Genomic DNA, 7,733 nt, shown 5'->3' on the forward strand with positions numbered 1-7,733 from the left:
CAGGGCCGTTTTATCCATTAGGCACTGTAGGCAACTGCCTAGGGGCCCCGCCACGTTCAGGGGCCCTGTGCTACAGAGAAAAAAATTGACAATGTTTCTTAAACAGTAAAAATTTAATTCGAAATTTCAATGACGATTGTCTTGCTCTGTACATTACATCGACGCTATTTTAGTACATTTCTGAACGCATTCCAAATTAGATATTAATATTATGGTAGTTAGTTCATATATAACGCAGTAATATAATCGCAAGCAATTTTATCGCGGTAATTTTAACGCCGACTAATCAGATGACTATACAGCAAGAGCAGCTTTTTTAACACAACACGCTTGAAAAACGCGCAAAATTCTACGTTGTGAATGCACACTTACTGTTCTGGTACCTACCATAGGTATGTATATTCTATGGCCAAGCTACCAAAGAGTATGTAAAAATAAGGTTGGCAGTACTGGTTCTTTCGTCGCATGACTGGGGAATTCCCCGATCCGCTAAATACATACGTTGTATTGTGTCATAGACAACATTTTTGAAACATTTTTAATGTAATCGTTGAATTTTCACTTCGTGCAATTTGTTTGCGAGTTTTACAGTTTGTGTTTCAAAACTTACGAATTTAGAGCTAACTTAGCTCTAAATTAGTAAAAAACAGTGTAATTATAAATAAAGTGTTGTGTTAGCGAAAAAATATATTAGGAAGTTAGAACACGGTAGGGGGGGCGAGACGAGCATTGCCTAGGGGCCACGACACGCATAAGCCGGCCCTGGTGGTAGTACACACCCAAGCAAACAATTTTTATCAAAGAATGCATGGTCGAAAACAAAACGCAAAACCGCTAGAGGGCGTCAAAGTTTATGTTCTTATATGAGGTAAAAACACACAAAGAACGATGAAGTTAAGTTATAAAAGCAAATTTAATGGCATGTGATTACAATAAGTGTTCAAAACTGTGGCCGGCAGCGGCTATTGCACGCAGTACAACGGAGAAGAAAAGAAAGGCGAACATTCTAAATTACACCAGGCATATCACGAACTTTCCCTGCAGCGGCCGAAAGCTTGGCGACAAGTAACGCAGCGCAGTAACTCGCAACAGGAATGGAGCTTTCACGTTTGCATCAAACAACTTTCCAAATGCGCCAGCACCTTTGCTTTTCGTTTTCAACCATGCATTCTTTGATAAAAATTGTTTGCTTGGGTGTGTACTATCACTTCCTAAAATTTTGCCCATCTTTTTAGAGTCATCCTATGTATATATGTGTTTCTTTTCCGTCGAACATCTCGATTACTATTTGCCTGCGCATACTACACCTCAATTTGTACTTTCACCTTCTTTAGAATTAAAGCTCAATGATGTGAGATTATTATGCACCCCTATTATTTTTATAACTTCTATGAACGCCTAATTCATAGTATTTCAATAATATTTCACACATAAATTTAAATATCGTGACATCAACTAAAAATAATTGGAAAAATGTTTTGTTAAAAGTCGACAAAGGCAGAGAAAGCTAGTTAACGTTTAGAAAGCAGTACAAAGTGTCAAAGAACTATCAACATCTAAATGTATGGCAGATTCAAGAAAAATTATTCTTACTGAAATATTTGCTTACTGCAATTTAATGAAAAACTTTATTCAATTAACTTATCAGTCATCTTAAGTAACACACACTTATTAAAATTTTTCTTATGAACATAGGAAAAAGTTTCTTTTATAATTTCCCTGAAGAAAAAAAAAAACATTATTTATCAAACTCTTGATGCCAACGATGAGTAGTTTTAAATAAATGTGCGCTAAAAACGAATCACAGTGTGAATAACTTTCGTTCACGGACTCACACTTCACGGGATATATTAACTAGTGCAGACGATATTACAAAATCAGACTCAGAAACTTGCTTTCTCTGAATAAACTTGTTTTTTTTTTTTTTTTTTTTTTCCCCCCGACGCATTTNTTTTTTTTTTTTTTCCCTCGACGCATTTGGAATTTCTGACCCTCAAAATATAAGAGGTAGTCTTAGCATAGGAAATATAGTACCAATAGTCTGATCAAAAGTGTGGTTCAAAGTTTGGACTCTACTTTTTGCGTATTTCGTTATAGTTCGAAAACTTTTTTATCGAATTGAAAAATATTTGCACGCAATTATAAAATTCGTTTATCTAAAAATGATTCAATGCAAAAATAATTTCTAATAATTTTTTATTATATGATAGACGAAAAGAATTTCGCATTGTAAAGTGTACAATTGTTGACATCATTTAAAATAATGCAATTCCTGAGAGGTCGAATTTTAGAAAAGTCGTATATTTAAAATTCGATTTCTCAGAATTCAACTGGACAGATTACGCTCACACTTCGTATTTTTCCGTAAAAAAAAATTGTTTTTTTTAGGCTGATGTAAAAACTTTTACACCTTATATCATTCAAAATATTTAAAATTAATAAAATTCTTTTTCATAGAATTACTTTCTGATAAAGGAATTTTAAAATAATTTTTTTATTCGCTTAAAAAATTCTCGAGCTATAGTGAAATATGCAAAAAGTAAAATTAATGTTAAGGGATCGGGCCGCTTTTTTTTTTTTTTTTATCAATTAGTGTGATGCAGCTTCACCTTATGTTTTGAAGGTAGGAAATCCGTCGGAAAAAAATATATTTATTCAGGGAATATGCGTTTTAGTGTCTGATTTCGTAAATTAAATTATAGTTTGCACTAATTCATTAACCTATTTGAAGTCACACCTGTGAACAGTGAGAGTCATTGTACTTGAAAATCTAATCATTAGATCAAAAGTTATTCAGGGTATATCATTTTATTTATTTGCACTCTCATTTTATTGGTTTATAATAAAAAAAAGTTTAAGGAAATTATGTTTTACAACGGAACGATCCCAGCTCAGTTCAGTGACTTATTTAGAGTATAAATATAAAGAGCAAAAAATATTCACTATTTTGATTGTCTTGAATTGCTTCAAATTATAGCCGAAATACTTTTAAGTTTTCATCTTTTATCAAATTATTTTATTCTGATTTCAATTGTTTTAACTCTTTCACAACAGTAATTTAATAAGAGGCATATTCTTGAAATCCATTCAAAGTGAAAATCGACACGCTTTTCTTCTATGCTTCAAAGAATATGTTCTAAATAAGACGAATGTGCATGCTCAATTTTAACATTGTAAAGATTAGATTTTTAAAAACGCATTAGCAAGTTTTCTTTTATTGAAAAGCATTCATAATTTATTGACATTATGGCAAAACGAATAAGATAACAAAAACTAGACCCGTTCTTCGCTCAAAAGTTTAAAAATTAATTTATCAGCATTCAATAACTCCACTCAATCATGCACGAAACAATAGGACATGCAACGACACACTTGAAAAGAAATTAAAATGATTGAATTATTTATATTATTATTTGTTGCTAAAACTCCATGACTTTTCTATCGTCCTATGTTTTATATTAGGCAATAGGATTATAATAAGCACATCACGTGTTTAAATGAAGCAAAACACAGCGAAACGGTCGCCACCTCCACGCTTAACAGAGCGTTTGGCGGGTGATACCGCTCTGCCAGGGAGGCCCCCCCAATGAGGTGCACCTGGTTCGAATACCAGCGATGGCTGATTGATACGAATTCCGCATCCGGCTTGCATCGACCACAGTGCTGACGTAAAATATCCTCAGTGTTAGACGGATGATGGGTTAGAGTCCCCTTACAGTGAGACTCACCGTGGGAGGTTTTCGTAGTTTTCCTCTCCATGTGACTCAAATACGAGTTATTTTCACCCAAAAGTCCTCCACGAAGGCATATTTTCCCCACTACCTGTGCCAAGAGTTCCCTTGTCTTCTGGGTTAGGTTCAAAATGACATGACTGCTGAGTTGAACATGAGTCATCGTAAACCCAAAAAATATTGGGTCGGCTGTTCAACGACGTTTATGCTATAAAATACCTAGGATTTATTTAATTATTTTTATTCGTTTCAAATTTTATTTTCAATATAATTTTTTCTTCCTGTACTAACTTTTCCCTTCCAACAAGCTCAGACAGACGAGCTTTTGTGAGTCTATTGAGTTGAAAGATTGGGCACTAGGTGCGCGGGACCGCACACGTGTCTTCTGGGTGACGGCTGTGAGGTTTCCGTGTCCGAGGGCTTGGGTCCTTCGGATCTCCGGATGTGCTGTGGATGTAGTAATACGCCACGAAAAGCCTCAAACCCGCTTAGCAGATCGGCTCCCAAAACTGTTCTGCCGACAATTTGTACAGATACTCGTAATCAGTCGTTACCTTTCCATTCTGAATGCAGACTTTCAGTGTTGTCGTGTCGGCAACTTGTTCAACCTTAGTCGTTTCCTTCCCAGCTCCCAGCAATGTTCTGTAGTGGCATAAAATAGCATAATGACGTATCATGAACAACAATACATAAAGAGTGTTATTATCAAAGTAACATATATCACATAAATATTAATGATCATAGTATCATAATCACATACACATTTTCATTATCATTTTATTGTATTTGTTTAAGCGTAAGTCCTACAAATAAATTACATAGTAGTGTCACACTATGCAGTCAAAATTTAAAATCAAAACTCAAGATACAGTGCATAAACTATAGGGTAGCAAGATATAACAATTTTACTAAGAAAAAAAATTCCTTATGATAAATTCTGAACAATATGATTTTTTTACAGAGTATTTATAAATGGTTTTATATTCCAAAACTATGGTTACTTGTTTGTGACTCTGTTATTTTTTAAAAAGAAAAGACTGCTATAAGTTTTTACAATTTTCTTCCGTTTCTTGATATTCATAACAATTCACCGCTCAAAAAAGAATTTGTAGTCTCCAGTTTGCTATTTGTAGTATGAAATGAATAATCCCAAGAAACTGAGAAAGCTTTCATAGAGATGGCTCTACTTCGACGGGTAAACAGAACTGATTTAGGCAAACGCAAAGTTAGGTATTAAATAACAATTTATAACAATAAAACTAGAAGTAAATCTTTCCAATTGCTGCTGAGAAATTGGTGTCGTTTTTTAGCAAATCAGCCTTTATAATAACACAAAGAAAACAAGGAAAAATATTTTTTGAAAGAGAAGAAGAAAAATAATTAAAAATATTTTTTTAAGTATTAAAAAAATTTAATTTGAAAAAAAAAATTATAATTTTTCTTTTTTAAAATATATTTTTCCTTGTTTTCTTTGTATTTTATGGGTTCCATGTACTTGCAGCTTATGCGCAGTTAATAATTCTTACTTTAAAACTTGTTTTTTTTTTTCTTAATTGCCTTTCTTTTTTGCCTATTTATTGTGTTGATGCTTAAGACACTGCTTAAAGTTAATTAAAAAAAGATAATTATTAGAAAATAAAATGCTCAAAATTGCATCAAAACATATATAAAAACTGACTTTTCTTTCATTTTGTAGATAATATTTTGTTTTCCATTTTGTAGATAATATTTTGTTTTCCATTCAAATTAAATTTATGATATTTAACTGAATTTGTGCAGTTAAGATATCGCTTATATTTTACCTTAATGTGTAAAATGAATTTTACAATTGTGTTCAGAAATTTTTCAATTCGCTTAAAAAGTTCTAAAGATTTTAAGATACGCAAATAGTCAAATTAAACTTGAGAGTTCCAAACTCCAGCCCAAACTATCTATACGATATAATTCTTAAATAGATCTCTTTCTATGCTTTGAGATTCAGAAATCTGGATCCATCAACAGCAACAAAAAATTATGTTTATTCAGAAAACGAACGCTTTTATGTCTGCTTTCGTAACTTAAAACATCATCTGTACTAATTGATTGACATATTTAAGTTGATGCCCTCATACCCATAAAGATTGAGTCTTAGTTCGTAGAGTTCCAGTTATTAGATCAATTATTCAGTGTTTTTTTCCGCACTGTACACCATTCAAATAAAAAATTTATTTGCAATTTTTTTGTTTAATAGTGTAAAAGTTTTATTCTCATTCTTATCAATACAGATGCGCAAAAGTTCTGAAAAAAGCTCCCATGAATAACTGTTTGTTAAATATTAAAGTTTTAAACATTATTAGGAAATTTTCAGTGCATGTATATTCACGCAACACGAGCCATGACAGTTAGGAGGACTAAACTCCAACATTTCAGCGAATTTCAAAACGCACTCTTAAGGTTGTTTTTCTGATCCGATCTCAATTTTAACATTTTTTCCCCTGAAATGTGTTACAAAATGATTTTATGGTTTTTATTTCGTCACATTTCAACTACATTTTAAATTTTTTCTAACCAGGAATAATTATAATTTAACTATATAAAAATGATGGTGAAGTGCACTGATGGTTGCTCAATCTCCATATGATATAGTAAGAAGACCGAAAATGAAGGATTATATATGAGTGTAGCGATAGTTAAAACCAAAAAATAATGAGAAAATGTCATTTTTTCACAAAAGAGTGTCCATTTGGAAAAAAAAGTTAACAAATATGGATCCTCTTTTTTTTTTGGCATTTAAATGTACAAAAAAAAAGAAGAAAAAACAACGTTTCGAAAAATCTTCGATTTCTGACGGCTTTAACCATAACCACATCAATTCCCTATAAATTTCCAAAGTAACGTCAAAATCGATCCAGTTACGATTCAAAGTAGCCTACTTGGGGTGAGAGGTATCGCCCACCAAACGCTGTGCAAAGCGTGGAGGTAACGGGTTAGAGTCCCGCCGTCATTCTGGATGTATCCTTCTCTGAATTGTTCCATCTGTTATTCTACTTGACAAAGGTTTATTAGCCTAAATTAAGCACACAAGCCAGCAAATGTATGTTATTTCAATAAAGCAATCCAAACACTCATAAAAAAAAATTGAAATTGTGTTTTGAATAACGTTCGGTTTTCTGAGACTTATGCTTAGACCCTACAAATCGCCTGCCTCCAACTCATATATTTTGTTGGTGTGCGCGAAGTAAATGCGTGGTGCTCTTTGCGTCTTTTGCACAATTCGAATAACCTTGACATCCATCCTTCCCCACGATACTTTCCTTGGAAGTCAAGTCATTGGATCACATGTGCTTCAGAGAAAATGCTCAAATGAGCGAATTTGGGCCGGGAGAGCCTGTTTGTTAGGCATTGGATCCATGCCCAAGAGTTCGTGAGTTCGATCCCAGACAGCCCGAAGACTCCCCGTGTAGTAAATGGGGACTGACGCACGTGAAATCTGTCGAGTCACACAGTCCTCCAGGTTCCCCTAACAAATCAAGACCTTTGGGGGTACTGATCCAGGAGTTTCCTTGTCTTCCGGAGTAGGTTCAAAATGACAAGGTCACGGAGTTGAACATGAATAGTCGTAAACCTAAAATTGGGTCGGCTGCTTAACGACGGATACAAAATTTAAAAGAATGAGCGAATTTAGTGATGTGTTCCGGTTTTGACTGTCATTTGACAAGTCTTTTTTTTTTAGTATGCAGGCCGGATTGCCTCCTGTAACGTCCTCGATGACGCGGCAGGTTCGATGATCACGTTTTTCAACTGCATCAAAAAGTTGTGGGGCACAACGATTAGTACGTATTCCATAAAATAAAGTATCGAAATATGCAATAAAAAAAGTCAAGAAATTTCTTCCCCTTCATGAAATAATATAACGTTTAAAATGTCTTGAGTTGTTTTATCAGTCAATAAAGTTTTTCCTTCTAGGAAATCGTTAGCTCATTGTGCAGCTCTAGTGCGACGTAAATTAACAACAACAACTAG

This window comes from Parasteatoda tepidariorum, chromosome 2, assembly GCF_043381705.1.
Source record: "Parasteatoda tepidariorum isolate YZ-2023 chromosome 2, CAS_Ptep_4.0, whole genome shotgun sequence".
In the NCBI taxonomy this organism is placed as follows: domain Eukaryota; kingdom Metazoa; phylum Arthropoda; class Arachnida; order Araneae; family Theridiidae; genus Parasteatoda; species Parasteatoda tepidariorum.